The sequence below is a fragment of the Chironomus tepperi genome, unplaced genomic scaffold (genome assembly GCF_022539635.2).
Source record: "Chironomus tepperi strain 1889 unplaced genomic scaffold, CSIRO-AGI_Ctep_v1 contig_9, whole genome shotgun sequence".
In the NCBI taxonomy this organism is placed as follows: domain Eukaryota; kingdom Metazoa; phylum Arthropoda; class Insecta; order Diptera; family Chironomidae; genus Chironomus; species Chironomus tepperi.
In genome coordinates, this window is record NW_027226131.1 from 327,659 (window position 1) to 350,321 (window position 22,663).

At 34.5% G+C, this 22,663-nt stretch overlaps 1 long non-coding RNA gene across 1 annotated transcript; it reads right to left on the reverse strand.

Moving 5' to 3' along the window:
• Positions 1-1,300: 1,300 nt before the first annotated feature.
• LOC139086456 (uncharacterized) lies at positions 1,301-1,852 on the reverse strand. Its single transcript, XR_011544018.1, has 2 exons — positions 1,703-1,852; positions 1,301-1,635 (listed from the first exon to the last, which is right to left on the reverse strand). It is a non-coding gene; the product is annotated as an uncharacterized lncRNA (long non-coding RNA).
• Between the last annotated feature and the right edge of the window lie 20,811 nt (positions 1,853-22,663).

The window sequence follows — 22,663 nt, forward strand, 5'->3', positions numbered from 1 at the left end:
TCTTTTTCCATTTCACCATTCTAGCTACGAAGCTGCGGTTTTGAGGTCTTTTGCACAAAATTTGTCTCCAATTTTTGGTATGCAAGGATATACTAGTATCTGAATGATTTTCTTTACGAAATCTTGAGCGCACGAATTATGACTAGGTACATTGCAGGGTACATTAGGTCTTATGACGTACTCGTGTCTTTGCAATGTGCAGAGCTTGCAAGTGCTTTGGATCCCACTATAAACTGTAAGTTTAAACGGTGTGGTACAATAAATTAATAATCACAGTGCCTTCATCTAATATGGCACTCATAAGGCCATAAGGACATAATACAGAATATTCAAAAAAAGCCAAATGGAAGCTATACGGATTTGTATCCAAATAGAGTCTTGTGTCACCTGCTATGAAATTTTGTAAGAAATTTACTTTAATTTTTAGACTCTAATCAGGACATAAGGATGCATAGATTCATGAGAAAATATCCCCAGATTGAGAGTAGGTTTTTTGATTTACTTTATTTAGGATTTTTAGTTGGATATTAACAAAAGCAATTAATTTAATTAATTGCCTTGATTAAAGAAAAGATTTATTTTATTACTTATTTTTAAACATTTTGAACTTCTTCTTCTAAAAATCTTATTTTTTTCGCGTGTTGTTTTCAAAAAAATCAATCTCTTTTTATGGGATCGTTGATTCATTACTTTTGCATTTTAAAGTTGTTAGTCGAAGAGGGCTCGATGGCGAAATGGTTGAGTCCTTCGGTATCTGATTTTTGCAATACCGACCGACCCTGTGATCATGGGTTCGAGACTCGGTAGGAGAAAATGTTCACTTGTCCTTTTTCGAATCATACGTAGTGGAAAAGCGGCCCACAACCTTATTTGTAGACTACAGGCTGTAATGTCATCAAAGCAGTAATTTTGATCATACTATACACTGTAGGTATACTGAGTGCAGAGACGTAGAACTGTTCTAAGAGAATGTCAGTTAGACGAAAAAAAGGACAATTTGAACAAACTTTGTGACCAGTAGCAATCAACAGAGTCAGATAGAAAGCCTTTTGTAGAAACACTTAGGCTCCACATCGGAGCATGGTTCCAATAAGTAAGTAAGAAACCTGGTTGCGCCATCATTAAGCTAAAACTCATTAAACAATTATTAGCCGTAAATCACTCTCGAGCAGTTCTAATTCTCTATAAGCTATTGGTTTTTTAGGCGATTTTAAAAATTCATATTTTTTTTGTTTGACGTAACAAGTAAATGACCCCCGTTCCCTATCTCTTATTGATAATAAATTATACAACAAGTTAATTTTTGTATTTCATTTAATTTTTTTATTAAAATTCACTTTTGATTACTTCTTACTGAAAAAACTAAGGAATCCCTTTTTCTCAGTATTTGCATCACCTCCTGTAAGTCCTTTAGCCTCATCAGGCTGTAGCTGAATTGATGGATTAGATTTTTCTGATGGTTTTTGATTTGCCATTTGCGCTGCAATTCGCTCCTTTTCAGCTTTTTCAGCTTTTTGTCTATTTGCAATTGCAGCACATGTATTAGGATTAACTTTCATTTGACGAATTTCGCCATAAGGGGAGCTACTTTCATCATTATCCTCATCTGTTTTATCCATTTTGGCAATTTATAAACTTTAAAAAATTAAAAATTCTCACTCAATTTTTTGGTTAAATTTGCAATCACTGATAATAAATGTACCTTTGTTCAAGCTTAGCTTGTATGTGTCAAAATAGAAATTGAATAGTAACATGTTTTTCAAGAGATACTATGCGTGTGGCGTTGCTTATTCTCTTCTGCTCTCTTTTTTTAAATAAATAAAAACTTGTTTATTCCGGAGATCAACGCTGATTGGCGACTTAATTCCGGAACCCCCTTACCTAGATTTTCAATGTCTAATAAGGACGCAGAGCTTCTGCTCAACGTTCGGATAGAGAATTTTTACAAAGTAGGATGAAAAGCCTTCTTTTGTAACCTAAGCTCCACATAGGAACATGGTTGCAGTAAGTAAGTAAGCAAGTAAGCAGGGGCATATTAGAAAGGATAGGTTTAGAGGTCCCGTCCCCAAAGGTTCAATGATTTTCTGGTTACGTCCCTGTGATGTCTAATAAATGTTTCACTGAGGTAAAAACGAGAAATTCTCTCCCAAAATAAATGACCTTGAACATTCAGCAACACACTAATATTTTCTTTAAGCCGCATTAATATTTGTGAATGTTTTCATCTCTTTTTTTTCTCAATATTTCACGAAAACACATTTGTTTAAATAAAGCAGTGATAGGCAATCTTTTATTTTTCGCGGCACACCTTGGTAGTAAACTTCGATCGGAATTGCACACGGTGTACGGTTCAACTGTGATTCTTGACCAAACTTAGTTTGGGTCTAAAGCTGGATCTAATGCTGGCAATTGCTTGCCAATTACCGATGGTAAGTGCTTTATCATCTCTATCATCTAACTATTCATCTCTATTTACATCTAACTTCTGGCTAAAATTGAGACTCCTTTACAGAATTTGCTTTAAACTTTTTGAAAAAGAAGGCGCCTAACACTTATTCTATACCCTTTGTTTAGCTGGCTGGACGATTGATTGGATGAGCCGCAAGATATTAGACATCGGAAGGAGCTCTAATTTGAAGCATTAGCTCTGTGTCATAGAGTTATTCTGGTATTGATTGATTTCGATGAATTTGAAGCTAACTCTAAACATGTGAATTTCACAAGCAAAATTATTTGATTTTTGAGTTCAAATTTTGAACCTAAAAATTTAAATTGTTTTCGGTCTTTAAAAATTTGAGATCTAATCTAGGTCGTTTTTATTTTCAATTTACTCGTAAAATCAAACTTTTTTTTCAAAAATGCAAACATAATAAGTGAAAAAATTCCTTAAAGAGTGACTTCTATGACGTATGACTTTCAGATGATTTCCGTTTTCTTCACAAGATTCTATGACCTTTTTTAAAGATTCAACATTTTCAATGACCTTTGAGGGCTTTTCTAAAAAAAAAATTCTATAGTAAAACCATAAAAATTCAAATTTGTAATCATGCCTATGATTTCCCACATAAAAATTCCAAAACACCTACCTAACATCCACCTATACTACGTATCAGACATTTTGTAAAGACGTGAATCAAAGGAATTAATGTTCCATGTCCTTGTGCCTTTATAAATTAATGATAATTTCTATAAATAACGTAATTAAAACAGTGGAATTAATGGCATACCTAAAACAACAATGTCTAGTCACACTAAGCTTTCTAAGTTTGGAATTTATTAATTAAACAAGAATTTGACTTTTTTTCATCAAATTATTCTACGGCAAATGACGCAACCAAGAGGAAAATAATCGAGTAATTACATGACTTTGTTCTTCGTCATTAAAAAAAATCAGAGCTATAAAGAATAGTAATATCACTCTGATTTTATTGTACAGCAACAATTCTAATGTCCATTCTGTTTACCATGATAAAAAAATAAGATTCTTCTTATGCACATCGTTATGTAATGAAATTGGTCTAGGAACTGAATATTGAGATGTTTGGAGCGCATTATTGATGATAATTTCAAATAAAATTTAACTGTCATTTAATTTTGAATTGGGAAATTGGAAGTTAACAAAAATTGGATTAACGGTCATTTGAAATTCAAAATTCTATAAATTTGATGATTTAGCGGTCATTTAAATTTTAAATTGTGTTCAAATTTTGTTCATAAATCAAAAAATTGATGGTTTAACGGTCATTTAAAATTCAAATTGGATTCAAACTTTTTCAAAAGTATTAAAATTGTTGATTTAACGGTCATTTGAAATTCAAATTATGTTCAAACTTTTTCAAAAAATCTCAAATCTGATGAAAACTTTTCAAAAATCCAAAAACCGTTAAATTTCAAAAATGTCTAGAATTTAAATAAAAATTGTCAGTTAAACATTAACAGATCCATTGACTTTAATGATCCCATTAGCTTTGACTATGAATGGATATCCACTTTAAGGATAAAGCGTATCCTCATCATTTATTTATAAAAATTCTTTTCAAAAAAAAATTTCATTTAATTTCAGCAGCAATCTCTATGTTATGCATTCCAGCATACACTCATCATCGTCCATAAAAATATCCATCCACACTTGCGATTTTGTACTGGACATGATGAATAAAATATTTTTTTTTTTTTTCTCTGTCTCTCGACATCAAATTTTTCAACTGTTCTATTACACCATATAGCAGTCAGTCCATGCCATACACTCGAGTATTTCCAATTACATGAAACGAACCACATTCTTTTAATTAAATATTATGACGACAGAGAAACAAAAAGCTTCGTCCGAAAAATTGGCACCAGCATAATGTGAAATTTTTTTTTATTTAGCTGCTGATTCTTTTTTCCTCGAATGACTCTCGTCTATAGCAAGCATTTTAAACGTGAGTCCTGCAACATATGTGTAAATCCAAAAGGAAATAAAGCAGCAAATAGAGAAAATAATTGATTTTGATTCTAGTGTGCAACATGCTGGCGCGGTGAATTTTTTTTCCCTTCTGCTGCTTTTCAGCATGTTTTCATACATAAACTTCAAAGGGGGAGACGCCGTCTTATCACAAATCTGGATTTTAATCATCAAAGTAAAGCATAAAAATGCACAAAAGATGAAGAGGAAACAACTCATTCAAGTCGTTTGTGAAGGAGGTGAGAAGCAATTTATATAAGGACAAAAAAAACTGTGTACTTCAAAGAAACTCGACTGGTGTGAATGGATAAAGCACAAACATGCAGTGATGTTGGATGCCTTTTAGAGTCAATGCTGCATTTATTAACACGGCTTTCATAAGTGTAGAATAACGAAGTGTAATGGGATATTGTAGGTGTTAATAATTGGAAACAGGGTTGAGATTAGCTGTTCCGTTTTATGATATATCCACATCATGCAAAGAGCATGCTCACATGGTACCGTAATGCCACCAGGGTACCATGAAAGCATGGTCTTTGCTTGCTAGGGATACTATCTTACTTACTGGAATCATGCTCTGACTTGGAGTCTAGGTTGCTACAAAAGGCCTTCCATCTGACTTTACGCTGCTGGAGAAATCAAAAAGCTTGTACAAATTCTCAGTTTTGGTATCTAATATCATGAATTTATTAGATCCTGACTCCACAAATGCCTTAATATGCTCCACCAAAAGCTAATCAAGAGACTATGACACAATATTTGATCAAAGATTAAGTTTATCTAACGGATTTTTTAAAATTTAAATTTTGACGACTTTTTCAAATTCAAATTTAGTTACAACATTTTTAAAACTTGCACACCCTTTATTTACATCCATGTTTTCAATCAAATTTGTACAGAAAAGTCGATTAAAATCTTTGTAAGTGATATTAAAAGAACTAATCAATTTATCTAATTAAATTGTACTTCAACAGAACGATAAATATCATTGAACTCAATTATATAAAGAGCTCTTTGCTAGATCAAAGCCAAGAAAATGATATTTGACGTTTTAATTGATGGAGTTTAAACTTTCAAATTAAAGTAAGCTTTGGCTGTTCAGATTTAGAGAATGTGAAGGTACACTGAAGAGCGGTTCGCGACAGGTAATAGTTCTATGGATTAGCATTCGGTAGACAACTACTCTGAAGTCTAGAAGCCTCGAAACCAACAATTTAAAGCAGGATCTGAATTATTCTTTAGATCAGAGTTGCCAAAACCAGGTACAGGCATCAGATCTGGTACAGTAAAGATGACATTACTGTCTATAGCCAACAACAGTAGCTTAACCTCGAGATTATGATCGGTAAGTCAGTAAAAGTTTGGAACCTCCTAAAGCATCCCAACAAACGACCCAAGTGAGACTTGAATCCACTTTCACTTCATCACATGTCAAGGCTCCTACCTATTGAGCTACCGAGGATTATCGCGAAGCTTGACACAAAGCACACTTAAACCTCCCTTCTTCATCCAGTGCTCATTGCAACAGCTCTTATTGTTTAATTGCATCAAGTCACAGAATCCAACACAGTTCATAATAATTAAGCCACTGAGCCTCTTTGACTCACCACTACTTCACTCCTGAATCACACGACAGTATTAGGGGTGTCGATTACAAATCCCAAGTATTTGGGATTTGGGGTATTTTGTAAGGATTTGGGGTACCCCAAATACTTGGGTTTTGTACCCAAGTACTTGTACAAATCTTTATAAAATAGAATTTTTCCTATATTATTATATTTTTTCATATTATTATTTTTTTAGTTCTTCAAAATTTTATTATTCATTAATATTTTCATAAATATTTGGTAAGAAAAATCTAGGGTTGGCCAAAAAAAACTACAGATCGGCATTTTTTTGCCGGACCGTAGTTGAAAATGCATCCAAGTGAATTTTTATTATATATGAAAATTTTTTTTCGTTAATTTTAAGTAAATCATAGTGAAAATTAGATTTACGAGACTTTTTCAATTTGGTGTAGGAAAATTCAAGCAAAAGCTTACAATTTTCCATGAATTTTCACTTTTATATAAGAAATTTAAGGTAAAAAGCCATAACTTTTCAGAATTTTTCAAATTTTTAAGCAGAGTTCGTGAAGATCGAAAAAATCATGATTTTTTTAGATCACAAAAAAAAATGATTTTGGAAAATCAAAGATTTTTTCGATCTTCACGAACTCTGTTTTTAAGAAAATGTTGGCCAAAATTGCCATTTTTTGCAATTAAAAAAATTAAGATAAAGGTTCACGTTTTCGAGAGTTTTATAACCTATTTCAGAAAATTCAAGCGAAAAATCGCAGTTTAAGGGATTTTAAACAAGATTTACAATAGTAAATAACAATATATGGTTAAAATTTGATTTGCATCTAGATGCGTAGGCCTAAAATCCCAGAAAATGCACATATTTATAATGATATTTTGTTCTTATTGAGGATTTGGGATTTGTACAAGTACTTGGGGTCCTGGGATTTGGGTATTTGGGATTTGTACAAATCCTGAAAACCCAAATAATCGACACCCCTAGACAGTATGCAGACACTCAAGTAAAACTCATTAAAACTCGACACCTTCAAAGCATTTTTCATAACCATTAAATTCCACTCAGGACTTCCACTTTATATTGAAAAATAAACGATTCCAATTTATTTTTGACATTTTCACTTATGGCTTTAGAATCGGTGACTGCCACCTGTTTGCATTCTCATATTTGCACTTGATGATGAAGCACAAAATGATTTTTAAAGCTAACAGTCAACAGTTATTCTGTTCTCTTTTCAGCTGAAAGTAAAGCTCTTGAGAGTATGCCTGAAATTCATCAGAAAAATGTTGACGAAATTCAAAAAAAATTAATGATTGCTGAGATTTACATTTGTTGCCGGGTTTTGGGACAATTTGTTGCCAGTTGTTGACAAAATTTAATTCCAATGCCAGCTGATGCATTGTATCTAGCAAATGGTGCTTACCAACCACAATTGTTGCCAAAATCAGCATGTTGGCACTGCTAAGGTGATGACAAATTTATCTCTGATTTTCCTCAATGATCACGTGGTTTTTGAGTTTAAAGGATGTCATGTGCACTGATTTATGCTGTATTTTTAGATTCCCAATTACTTCATTAAGTGCTTTAAACAACGAATAGTAATAAAATGCTGAATGATGCTTGATATTATCCCTAAAATCATCAGTCATTTTGCGGTTTTGAATTTTGATGATGGCACTCAACAGGCATGTAGCTTGGGGAGGAGATGTCGGTTGACACATCATCTTCCATGTCTTCGTCTCTGGAATTCAGTTGTTTATTTATAATTCAATCAGTGTCCATGAAGGACATGAATTTATTACATAAAATATGGAAATCAACTTGAGCTTCATAATACTTTAAACTTTTCATGTCCGTTCTGCATGATGTGTAATTTTATACGCTCGTTAGAATAAAGTGCTTCAAGTCAATTAAATGTCATGTGGATATCTTTTTTTAAATAAATGAATGAGGTCAAGGTTGTTGAAAATTAAAAGGAAATGGTCCGTAATTTATTCTTAGAATTGACGTTGATTCCTGAAAGACACACAGATTCTTGACTTTCTCTCACTGGTACTCACTGGGACTCGTTGGTCGAACAGATCAATTGCGATTAATGACCTTCCTTAGACATCTTGCAAAGCAGACTCTATCGATGTCTGTCAATTACCGATTTAAGATGCAGTACATACCCGAGTGGACACATTGACAAAATGTCTAGTTAGTAACTAGACTTGCAGTCAACTAAAGACATCATCTCCAGTACAATCCATAAAATATGCCATTAATCGACCATAGGCCATAGGCCTAGTTATCAATAAGATATTATGTCAAGTTGTTAACTCGGGATACTATCTTTATTGAGTTCTTGGAAGTAGTTGTTTCATGACCTCTTTAGTCAAGTATCGATTTTTAGTTATACTTACTGTCACATAAGGGTTATCGTAGACAGCAAGAGATTACGAAGGCGGCCAAAGACCTTATGTAAAAAAGCTGTCGATCGATACATTATTGAACTTTTAATTGGGGATTGACAAGCTGTAGCCAGGTATTGAGCATGTTTTAGGCGATATTTATGGAAGTCATGCATCATAACTGATATGTACCGCCAGCGATGTGAGAAGCAAGTAAGGGTTCTCGAGATTAAGGATCAGATTTCTCGAGATTTGGATGAATTCCCTTATTTAGGACCCGGTCTTAGTCTCGATCTCGGACTTGATCCTAGTCTTGGTCTTAAACTTGGTCCTAGTCTCTGTCTCTGACTTGGTCCTAGTTTCAGACTCGGACTTGGTCCTATTTTGGAACTCGGACTTGGTCTTAATCTCGGTCTCGAACTAGATCCTAGTCACTGTCTCGGACTTGGTCCTAGTCTCGGTCCTTAAAATGCATCGAAACCGAGACTTCGAGAAACTTCAGTGTCACATGCAAGACCTTTTAAGAAGACCTATACTCTTTATATGTCAAAAAGTTCCAATTAATCAAAAAGAAATTTTTGTGTTTAATCACCGACAATAACGGCAAATAAAAAGGCCAATCAGATTGCCATATATACTTTTACCATCTGTAATTAAGAACATCGTTTGGATTCCATTTTAGTAGCATGTCAAAGAGACAGCATTAATTTGGATAATCCGCAGTAATTATAGGTGCATAAGCTCTGATTAAATCTCAACACACAAAAAAACAGCATAAAGTAAACATCCATTAAATGTAATGATCATTACAATTACCTAAAATACTTGACAACATATTTTTCGGAGGCACTGCCAAATTATACAGAATAACAAAAAAAATTTAAAAGCATGTTGGAACAAGATGGAAGCAACATAAATGTAGAACGTAGAGTAAGTTGAAGCAATTGTGGTTATAAAAGCTTATTATTAACAGGAATATATGTCACAAAAGAGCCATTACATTTACGGTAAAAAGCTAAATAAGATTACCCAATAGAGACTCGGCTTACAATTTCCATAATTACAATAATTTTGTGTCCTGCACAATATCCCCAAATTCATGTCACAATCCAATTTGCATTATTTTCTCATTTAATAAGCATAAGAAGAAGTAAAAAGCGACGAAAAAAAAATGTGTCGCTTGTAACAATTGTAAAATAGATGTAGCATAACGGAAAGGAGCGATTCTATGGGACTTTGGATATTATGGTGCCGTTCTTAAAGCTCTCATGATCGTTGTGTGTCTAATTTTATTGCTTAAAACATAAAATAGGAAGAGACAAATTTGTAACAATTTTTTATGACGATTTTATATTTGTAATACGGGAGATGCTGGGCTGGGTACTTTCTTTGTGAATAAATTTTGTGGGATGGACAGCATTGGTATGGTTTTCAGGAATGCGGATCATTTTATTAACGCTCTTTTCGTAACAAAATTAGGATTCTTACCAAAAGTTTCAATAAGAAGTGATCCTGGACGTGATCTAAGACTTTGTATTTGATTTATAAAGGTTCTCTCTGAGACTGATGACTTGGTTTACTCAAGTGTGGGATTAGGATTAGGAACTCTAAACTGAAATTTGGTCTTATAATCTTGCAAATACTGTGGTTGTACCACAGCTGGTTGTACTACAGCTACAGTCCCTAGGATCAATTTTAAGATAAAGGAAATGCCCTTGTATGGTTAGGATGAACCGGAAAAGGCTTCTCAAGAGTCCGTTTTCTTAATTCGTTACGTTACTTATTGTTGGAAATGGTAGGGAACAGGTGAGTTTACATAATAAATGAACACACTCTAGGAGGTTAGTGCTCCGAGGAGTTAGTGTCGTAGCTTGAAATTTTTAAAAGGAGAGGTGTAGAATGCAACAATTTGGATGTATGTCTCGAATAACCCTTGGAAATTGTAGAATATTGTACAAATAGGATGATGTTGGTCCCAAACCATGCCCTCCTTGCCTCGTGTACATAGGATATATTTAAATGCTCCATAACAGCAGATGCTCTGCTTTAAGTTAAATCCTAAAATATACTAAGCAACCAACAAGCTTTATATTGAAGCAACCAGTCACACTTTTATTTGATTTTAAATTCCCATTTTGCCTTTAAATCAGTGGTGGGCAACCTGTGTGCCGCCAAAAATATTTTTAAATACCATGAAACGTATGCCGTGTGAGATTTCGATTGCAGCTTACCACTAAGGTGTTCCGCAAGTGTTCCGCGAAAAACAAAAAGTTGTCAAGCGCTGCTTTAAATCGATGCATGTTTGTACGTTCCTCTTCATTGTTCAAAATTCTAACAACGCCATTAAAGTGCATCATATTCAATTAATTCAAAAGCTCAATATTTTGAAAACAACATTTTAATACTCAAACAGCACAAAATTGTGTTGCCTTAAACAGAATCATCCAATTTTAAAATTAATTTAATTATTTTAACTCAATTGAATTGATAAATTGGAATAAATGTTTAAAACAAAGAGAAATTGAAATAAATTTTAGACATTTTGTGCAGCAATAATATCCAATTGAATTAAATTCAGAATAAATTTAAATATTTCACGCATGACATGATTCATGCTGCAGATTTAGTTATCCAAAATTATTCTAATTTTGATAAAAACTATTCAGTCATAAACAGGATCATTGACAAAAATCAAATCTATAAAAACGCTGCATTGTCATATAGAACACATCCAGGCAAAGTCCTCATTGGCACTCAATGTGTAAGTGGAAAAATATGACAAGTTGGACTGTCCAAAACAGCAGATTGTCTACTAAATCTACAATAAATAATACACAAAGTTAAGCAATACGATACAAAGCCCATAAAAATGTCATCTAAAAGTGTGGATGTTTTTATCTTAAATGTGATCAAGTAATAAAGTTTATGGAGTTGATGAACAGAGGCGCATTTTTAAGAAAGCTTTAAGAAATGAAGATCTACTTACTTACTTCATTTTTCGGTGGAGAGAGAGTTTTAGGTCGGCTCTATCCTTCGAGAACTTCTGCCAGTTCGGAATTTTAAGGATTTCAGCTTCGGAACGTAGGAGTGTAAATGGCAGTGATGCGCAATACTGGTGTTCATCGCCCTTTATCCTCTCCTACCCAAGCATCCAAGCAACTACTCCATCTCCTCCTCGTGGTGCATTCTGGCTATGCCAATCGGTGCGAGACTAACGGAGATGGTTCATTGTGAATGTAAGTCTTGAAGAGCCCATTTTCGTTAAACAATCAGCAGCCACAAAACGATAAAAAATCAAAAATGATCATCAAAAAATTCAAGAGTTGACTAGCCGTGTTATTGTCTGGGTGAGACGTGAGATTTCAGCAACTAGACATTATAGAGAATCCAGATATAAGCTTCGTACCAGGAGCAGTAATTTGAAGGAGGGGTGGGTGTGTTGGTGGTGGGTGTGGGTGTGCTGTATTGCCAAAATTTGGGGTATGTTGGATTTTTTCCACGAAAAACCCTAAAATATTAAAGAACTTTTACCAAAAAAGCGGAAGTTTTGACCCCGCCCTAACCCCTACCACACTGAATAAGTTTCTCCTGATATGGACAGGCAGACAGACATCAGACAATCAAAATCACATTTCCCCAAAAAATAAGAAGTAGAATAAAAATATAAGTCAGATATATAAAAAAAATTGTTTTACAATTCTAATGATTTATTGTGATCCCAAATGACTGTCATGAAAGTGCTGACAATGCTATCATTTACACACGACAGCAGCGTGTGTGCGGGACAAAAAAAGATTATGGTCATTCAGATCTGTATCAATCAAGTCGCAAAATTTTTTATATTTGATAGTAATCATGCCAACATGACACATAGCTAAAAAATCAATGGAATTTGTTGACATTTGCATTATGTGCGATTTGTGGAATCAAAATATAAAATCGCGTACCTTTGTTATAAATTCACATAAAATTTAATAACTTAAATGTGCTATGTGCTTTTTAAAGCTAGAGTTCCATTAAAACATCATTTTTGATGCCAGATGCAATTAAAAAACATTGAAGATCGTGCCAAAAATAAAATAATTTTTTAACATTCGCGCATATCTAGGACGGCCATCTGCTGTATTTTTGCCGGAACGCTGCTGTACTTTTGTACCTTGCTGCAGTGTCCCGACAAAGCCTCAAAATGTCCCGATTTTTCAACAAGCCAAAATATTGGAAATTTTGACAATTTTTGAACAATTTCCTTTTGAAGGTCTGGGTTCAAGCTCACGACTGAAAATATTTTTTTCGGAATTCCAAAAGTGTCCCAAAAATCCTCTGGCTACCCTACGCATAACAATGAAAATGGAAGAATGTGCGATGTGCTAAATTAGCTAAGAAATTAAAATCAAATAAATTTGAATTAATTGTGATAATGACTTTTAAATATCCGTACCGTGTATTCACATTGCAAGCACCAAGGAACTGATACTTCCTGTTGTCATGAATACTTTTTTTTTGTCAGCATTCTTGTCTTTTGTTCGGATATAAAATGAAAAAGGATTATGGTTAATGTGGTGCCACGTGCAGGTGTATGAATGTCAACAAAATCTTAGAACGTTATTACTGTGGGTAATAATGATTCTGTTAACGCATGCTATATAAATGAGAATACAACCGAATACACACGTGTAATACCCAATTAAGATACGATGATATGTTGTCATGTGGACAGTATGAACGTAAATGGCGCTATGGAGTAAACGGAAATTCGAGCTCAAATTGGGTGTGGTAATTCGAAGGCCAGCGATTCGATTAAAGAAAATTTAAATAGTTTAACTGATTAATATGCGAAATAAGTTCATGAGTCGATGTGCCTCGATGGCGGAATGGTTAAGGACTTCGGAGTCTAATTATTGCAATACCGAGACTCGGCAAGAGAAATTTTCCACTTGTCCTTTTTCGAATTATATGCAACGTGACTCAAAGCCTTCCTTTCAAGACTACAGACAGTAATACCATCAAGAGAGTGGATCCGATTCCATTATAAACTGAGTAGGTCTACTGAATGCGTTGCTCTTTCGGACCCTCACGCGTTAAACAATTATTAGTCAAGTAATGTCTTTTAGGCAGTTCCAGATTTTGAACAGTTCTGAAATATGAAACATATTAGTAACTTGAAGCAGATTTGGTAGGATATCAATGTGGAGGCGCCTCCACTAAAGTCGTCTTTAGTAGTGAATGCGCCTTTTTAAAATTTTGCAGTTCGGACTCCCAAAATTCTGCCAGCTCTGCCTTAAAGTAAAGCAGGAAATACAGGAAGGAGAACAACAAAACTTCCTTACGACCCGACAAGCACATGGCATCAAAATGACAAAAGTTCTAGAGTTCTGGATTCTAATTCAGAATTTTAGCCAGATTAGATGGAATGCGGCTTCAGAGCTTACCCGATTTCAGAGTTTCCCGAAGTCTTGGTTTCGACGAAAATTCGAGTCCGAGATCGAGAATAGGATCGAGCCCAACATTACTAAGAAATTGATGAAAGTCTCGGTTTCAAAAAATGTCTTCGTCTCAATCTTGAGAACATTTACAAATTGTCACTTGATTTTTCGTTGTTTCTACGTCAACTGTCTTCCAGGCGAATGAAATATTTTTAAAATCTTAGACATTTTTTTCACCTAAAAAATCAACACAATTACTGAAGATACTTGAAGCAGAAGTAATTTTCCTAGAAGACATGGCTTGATATTGAGTACTTGATTCCAAAAATTTAATTGTTTTATATCAAATTTTAATGTCAAACAAAACAATTGAAATGCTGACAGCAATTTACCTGAAAAGTTCAAGAGATATTTACGTAACTCTATACTTTTATAAATTTCGACTTTTTTAAGCAAAAAAGAAGAAAATTCCAACAATCTTTGAGGCATAAACTTTCTAGTGTATGAAAATATTAAGATTCATAGCCATTAATATTTACAATCGGCTTCTATTACCAGCCTTTGTTATCAATAGAATCGACCCTGAAGACAGTTGACTATAAAAATCATAAAATATTTAAAAATTATTCAATGAACGAAGGTCTTGTTTTGAGTAGGCACGACTTGAAAATTGATTATATTTTATAGACTGAATTTTTCAATTTTCTACGGCAACTGTAGGTGGATTGTTTACCTTTTGCTTGTAAGGAACCTGTAGATATCCAGGTTAAATGCGATTTAGAGTTGCGGAAATGCGTGTTAGGCCTAATTTAAGTTTTACGTGCTCAAAAAGACGTCGACGATCTAAGAACTCTTAGAACTGTAGATCAGTGCTGTGTGCTACAGCACTCGGTTTTGATCGAGACTTAGCAAGATAAAATGTAGCCCATTACTATTGTAGATAGAGATAGTGGCATTAGGAATTGACAAGTGATATCTATGAGATGTCATGGATCACAATTGATCTGTGCGACAAGCAAAGAAGGTATTTAAGATTTTGCGAGTATCTCTCATATGAAAGAATGCTGTAAAGCTTCGTTTCTATTATATTTGATTCAAAAAACAACAAATTGCGCGAGATTCGAGCCCACAATTGCCGTGTTGCCATAATAACTAATCAAAACAGTTTGACATACTCACCAGGACACCGCAACATTGTGGGTCAACGTCAATATATCCTAGAAATGCTTTGCTGACGCAGTAATGGCTAATTTCAATTAATTTGATGAACACAGAGAGTAACCGAAACGTGTTGGTCGGATATATTTATGTATCAAAGTACAAAAGTATCCTGTCAGGTGTGCATTTTAGCAGGAGGTTAGGAATCTAATTTTAAAACACAATCCCCTTCTTCTGTCTACATCCCTGTCTTACATCAGCTCATCTTTCCCTTACTTACTTGCTGTAGCCATGCTACTGTGACGAAATCTAGGACAAAGTGGGCTGAGTCTGTCACCTAGTTTGTACAAATTTTCTGTCCGCATCTTTTCTTTGTAGCAAAGTACACTGTGTCATTGACCCACTAAGTCATATTTGGACAAACATTCTAATTATGATAAGCCGTCTCTAAAAGCTATTTTGCTTCTATGGAAATTGCCTTTCAACCGACCTTTCATCACTCAGCATCCTTCATTAAGCACGTCAAAATCACCATTCAAGTTCCTCCACCTTGAAAAAACGAGAAATAAAATCTCATAAAAAATAAAATAAATGAAACATTTTAGACACACTGACTCATTAGAAAGCAATTAAAGGAGAGAGCATGAGAAGATTTAATTAAAATTGAAATTCTCGAATATCACTGAAATAAAAGCGAAAGCAATTTTCATCCTTTCACAAAATTTTGATTAATTATTTGTTGATGAAACAGTCAGTTCTGGCATGTCTGCTATGTTTAAATAGAATAAAAGTTTATTTTATTTGCCTATATATTTTTCACCATTTCCATCCGTTCCTGTGCCATAAAATTTAGGAAATTAAATAAACGAGACACACAAAAAAGTAAAAAGTTTTTTATTACAAAAAGTGCTCCAGAAAATTAATTTCGCTTACGTTTTCGTAAGTCCTCGAATTCATACTTGATTCTGATGGGAAAAATTCAATTTGGATTGTATAAAGAAAAGCTCAATTCGGCATCTGCAAAAAAAAGAAAATCTTTCATACCACTTCACTCATAAATCACTCCGATTTTCGACATATTTAAAGGGGAACCGTTCAGCGTCGAGGACTTGTCTCGATATATTCAACTCTTCTTCTTACTTACTTGCTTACTTACTTACTTACTTACTTTAACACAGCAAAAAATATGGCACGTGCTAAGATGATATTTTTTGAAATATTCGAACCTTATTTTACGTGATAGAATTTATAGGAATTGTAAGCGAGAATTCGAATCCGCGTATGGCTGTGATTTAAAGATGCGTGTGCGTGGCTTGTGTTGAGATTTCTATCAAAATTTAACTAGAGTTCGTGCTAATGTGTGCTGATAATTTCTATAAAATTGGCTGGATGGGAATACATTCCATGATGCTCTGCGAAGCAATGAGGTCAACTACTGACAATTCGACAGAATTCTTCAATTAACAAGAGGCAAAAATTCCAAAACACGTTAAAAGCGAATTGTTTTTCATTCAGAACTTAAACTGCCCCTTATTCCCCTTGTATCCTTGTCAACTTGTCCCCTTGTTCCCTTGTTCCCTTGTTCCCTTGTTCCCTTGTTCCCTTGTTCCCTTGTTCCCTTGTTCCCTTGTTCCCTTGTTCCCTTGTTCCCTTGTTCCCTTGTTCCTTTGTTCCATTGTCTCCTTGTCCTATTGTCCCCTTGCCCCCTTGTTCCCTTGTCCCTTTGTTCTCTTGTCCCCTTGTCGCCTTGCCCCCTTTTCTCCTACACTTTCCTCACACTTTAGCACTAGTAAATTTTTCGAGGGACACTAATGGAAATGAACATTATATTGATTGGTTTCTTCATATCAGCTTCAAAATCTTCAAAAGGGGGAGGGAGGGGGGTCTGAATTCGACCCAAACCTTCCTGTCTGGACTTTTGACACCAGCAGCTTACTAAAGAAATTCGGATATACGTACTTTAATCTTGAACAAGGAAACAAGAGTTACAAAGAAAACAATGTCAAATGAATGCCATTACTGGCCGAGCGACACAAATAGAGACGGCTCTACAATGGAAACATATATTACCAAATTAAAACCGTCTCATTGTGGTTTCCACATGAAGGTGCGACTTCAAATTCAGTATCAATAAACGTATTTGTGAAGAAAACTTAAAGGATTTGTTGCAAAGTTTAACGAGAGCCTTCTTGATTTATGTGACTCAAGCCAAGACTGACTGTTTAATACTAGAATCTCAACTAACATTCTTTTTCCACAAAACACAATCTAGTCTATTAAATACTAACTCAATTGACCTCAAACCAGGAAATTCAATCTTCTTACGGTGTCAATATTCGTTTAAGGACATTCGCATCTCTCGAACAACATCCAAAACTCAAGAGTCCTCAATATCTTGATCGTTTATTCATTCATTCTTCTTCTTATCATCTCCATTCATCTATACAGAACAAAATTTCCTTTTTGCCTTATTATTTAATATTTAAAGCAGTCATTAATATTGTATTAAATTGCTGTTCTTTTCGCGGGTTTCTATGATTCACAGTTAATTTAATTAAATTAATCAAATTTTTGTAATCTCAATAATTTAAAGCCATGTTATTGTTCTGGTTCCATATGAATTACAAATTAGGAAATTCTATTCCTGAATGGAATGAGACTGTTAAGATGATATCCTTAGGGCATCTGGAGTATCATTTTCATTCTAAATTGTAGTTGCGACTGTAAAGAATAAGAAAAAAGTAGGAAATGGAAGATAGCAAATCTTGCTGATTTAGAAGGCGGATGTCTTTTGAGTATTTCGTATTTTCGTTGTCGCTTTTCTTTTTATTTTTGTAGAATGTGGATATAATTGGTTTAACATAATGGAATGTGATGCTAAATTATTTAGGAGGAATCATCATTTACTTTATTGCGGGTTTAAATATTGTTTTGCTGGAATTTAAACAACGATCTTAATTTATTTGAATTTTAACGGTTTTTAAAAATTTGAAAGTATTTCACGCCAAAACTTAGTAAACAACACAAATTATTTGCACAATATTATCATTTAAAGTTATTTCCATAAGTATTAAGCTCTTTAGTGATTAAATATTCCATTAAATTACAATTATATTCAAAACTTTATCAAGCAGAATTCACTATGGTAACCAAAAATTCTTAATTACAATTCGAATTATGAAATCTTAAAATAAACTTGAATGAATTAAAGGAGAAGAAAATGAAGGCGAAAATGAATGACAATTAGACAAAGAGAATGGAAAGTTATTTGGAGAGGATTAACGTCAAATTACAAAGCCAAAACTTTTCATTATGAACAGATGATAATTATGTGATAATGAATAAATGAAAGTGAAAACGTCTCTCGATGGTACTTTAATGTGTTATATAACAAGCAAGTCAAGACAGTTCATATTGTCAGTCCACTGAATTATCCATCTTTCTGCAGTGTGAGAATTACCTTGACATCGTGTTTAATATCCGAGTCTCCTAAGAGCATTGTTTTGTGCTTTTTCCATTGCAAAAGTTTCATGAAGCATAAAAGTGAGAAGAACAAGAATATTCGAAACACGTAAAAAGTATTCATTGAACATCTCAATTCCGTTCGGAGACATAAACTTCTACGATTCTGTACGGAAGTGAAATTTGCCAGTTCATCCATCAATTCCTTTCCTACTTTCTAATTATAAAATATAAAAAAAGACTTAATTGACAGACTTGTTCCTCCTTTACAGTCAGTCGTCTAACTAATCGGGGTTTTTTTTTTCTTTTCTGCTGTCCTCAAATACAGCATTGCACTTATCTGAAACTATCTCATAAAAATTTAAAATTCAACTCTCACATAACGTCGAGGACGAGAAAATACTTAATTGCATTTCAACGCAGAGAATTTTCAAGCTATAAAAAAAGTTTTAATTGCTTCTTAAGATGCGCTTAGAGTTTCTTTTTCGTGGCAATTTTTTTCATTCCTTTTTTTCCTCCTTTTTTTGAAATTCAATTAAATATATTTTTTCATTGACAATTTAATTAGTTCAAAATTGTTTCTCAATTGGTATGAGAAGCTTCTTCTTCTTCTTTTCTTTATTGCACTTAAACGCCTCGTAAATTAGCGATGATAGAATTCAATAGATTACGACCGGAAGTTAAATTCCTTCACTCAGTTTGCACTTCTCATAAATAATAATGGATAAAGTATTAGTTGAGGAAGAAATTCTTGTTGAGTTGTTTTGAATTTGAATTGCTTGAAGAAGGATGGAAGGTTATTGAAGAAAATGGAAATGAAACGCTTTTGAATGTTTAAAGTGAGGATTATTAGAATGATTTAATCAATTCTAATAGATTCAGCAAATTCAAACTTTTCAGTGAACTCAGCGGAATTTACTAAATTCAACCTAATTCAACATCTTTCAGTCAATTCAGCGAAATTTACTCAATAAAGTCAATTAAGTGCATTTCCATCAATCTAAAGCTCCTTAGCCAACTAGGCATACTCCAGTCAATTAAGATGAATTCATCTAACTCAGGATTATTCAGTCAATTCAGCAAAATTCATCAAACTAAGCTAAATTCTGCCCATTAAGTACATTTCTATTAATTTCGTTTTATTCAACCAATAACAATTTAGTGCATTTCCATCCTATTCTATCCTAATCTTATTCAGCATATTTCAGTCTACTCAGCGGGATTCAGCCAGATATAGTCAATTTAGTACATTTCTATCAATTTCGTGTTAAGATAAATTCGGCTAAATTCTGTCAATTAAGTTCATTTTGATCGATTAGGTCTTATTCAGCAAATTCACGTAGTTCAGCCAATTTATCATATTTCAATTAATTCAGCGAGATTCATAAAATTCAGCTAAATTCAGTCAATTTAGTGCATTTTTATCAATTTTGTGATATTCAGCTATCTCAGCTGATTTTAGTCAATTTAGTCCATCAACTAAGTCTTATTCAGTCAAATTAGCATATTTTTGGCAATTCAGCGAAATTTATCGAATTCAGCAAAATTCTATCAATTAATTGAATTTCTATCAATTTAGAGTTATTCAGCCAATTCAGCATATCCCATTTAATTCAGCCTGATTCATCCACTTCAGCTTGATTCTGTCAATTTAGTTAATTTCTATCAATTTCGAATTATAGCCAACAATAATTAAATCTAGCTAATTCAGCCAATTCTAGGTTTAATCACTTCAGTGAAACATATCAAATTAAACAAGTGTCAACTAGATTAAACATTTAAAATTCAATTTCAAGAGAAAAAGAGACAATCAAATGCATACACTACACTGTATCAAAATGTGTTAAACTCTTCAGTCTCTCTCAAATCTTCGTTAAATGATATGCTGTGCAGTTGTTGCAAAAGCAGAATTCTCATCTCATTGAAAAAACCACTGACATAGCGAAAGTAATAAGAAAATTTTTCCCACAGAACAAATGCTATTAAATCCGCTCTAAAACAAATTGAATTGTCTAATAATTTGCAGCATGTATGATAATAGAGTGAGAATAATGATAGCAACAAATTAAAATATCTAAGGAGCATTTGGAGTATGATGTGCAGCTGCAACTTAATTCTGATAATTTTCATCCTTCTGCTTATTATCAGGAAAGTTTTGCATGCACATTCTTTATAGTTCCTCATCATTGAATATTGCTCAATATTTGTTTCTGGAAATATATATATATATATGTAAAGTATACCTCAAGTACCTATTTCCACCTCCTCGTGGTGCAGCCCTGGCTATGCCAAACCGCGAAAGCGGTGCGGTACGAACGGAGAAGGTTAATCCGAGAGTGAGGCCTAGCGAGCCCACTCTCGTTAAACAATCATAAGCTATGAAACATAAAGAAAAGAGTCACAGGCCGGATTTACTAACGACGACACACGCCAAACGAAAAAGGACTAATGATTTACGGCTCAGCACGTGGAATGTCCGGACGCTCTCAGGACCGGGAGCGCTGCAGGCCTTAGTGCTGGAGCTAAGGCACTATCGAAGTAACATCACTGCAGTTCAGGAGACAAGGTGGATAGGAAATTTTGTCAGTGATGTCAGCAGATTCAGGGTGTTTGCGAGCAGCAACGCAAAGCAGAGGATTAGAGGCACGGGTTTCATTGTGGACCCCGTTTGGAGCGAAAGAGTGATTGATTGGAAGCCTGTGAGCGATAGGCTATGTGTCTTGCGAGTTAAAGGAAGATTCTTTAACTTATCACTCATTAATGTGTATGCACCAACTAATGATCGGCCAGACGATGAGAAAGATGCTTTCTACTCGCTCCTCGAAAGGACGTATGCCAATTGTCCGAGAACTGACATCAAAATCATCGCAGGGGATCTGAACGCACAAATTGGAAGGGAAAGAGCATTCAGACCAACAATAGGTCCTCATAGCTTGCACCAAGAGTCAAATGAAAATGGAATGAGACTTATCACTTTCGCTGCTGCCACTAATATGAGAATAAGTTCTACCTATTTTCAGCGGAACAACATCCACAAGGCAACATGGAACCCGCCAGGAGGAGGAAAAAAGTGCCAAATTGACCATCTGTTGATTGATAGTCGACATGCATCGAATATAATGAATGTGCGGAGTTACAAGTACACTCAACTGGACATTGAACATCACGATTCAGATCATTATGCAGTAGGTGTACGAATTCGTTTTAGATTGAGCAATGTTGGTAGAATTAAGAGTGTTAAGCCAGCAAAATATGATGTAGCAAAGCTCAAGGATGAGAAGATTAAGGACGAGTTTAATACTGCAATTGAGACGAACTTGACAAGTCTGGATCAGGAGCAGGCGACGTGGCAGGAATGTCATGATGCAATTAAGAAAGCTGCTACGCAATGTCTTGGGTTCTCCAAACCGGGTAAAAAGGAATGGTTTGATGAAGAGTGTACAAAAGCCGTTCAAAGTATTATTGATGCACGTAAGAGAAGGATGACGAGAATGCGTGAGGAGGAAATTAGAAGACTACAAAGACACAAAAAAATGTTGCTCCGAAGAAAGAAGAGAGAGTATGACAGGAAATGTCTTGAAGAAATCGAGGAATTTCGATCATTGAATGAGTCGCGAAAGTACTTTAATGCTGTCAAACTTGCTCGTAAGAAATTCTATCCACGTGTGGCCATCTGCAAGTCAAAAAATGGCGAGCTATTATGCAGTCAGAGTAGAGTTCTTGAGAGATGGAAAGAGCATTTTGAGGAGACATTAAATGTTGGAGTAGCTGAGAGCACAAGTGAAGGACCAAAAGTGTACATGAGGAACGATGGAAAAGATTGTCCAGAGCCTACACTGGAGGAAGTCCAGGAGGCCATTTCAAAGCTGAAAAACAACAAATCACCAGGGTTGGATGGTCTGCCTTCAGAACTGTTTAAGACTGGTTGTAATGAGTTGGAAATTGCAATCCATTCCATTATTGTACACATCTGGAAAGAGGAGAAGTTACCGGATGAGTGGACCATAGGAGTCATCTGTCCCCTTCACAAGAAAGGATGTAAACTTACTTGTAGTAACTTCAGGGGTATTACACTGCTCAACTCCTCGTACAAGATCTTTTCAAAGATCTTATCGTCTAGACTGGAACCACTCTATGAAGACTTTCTACATGACTTCCAAGCAGGATTCAGGAGAGGCCGTTCGACGATTGATCAAATCCAC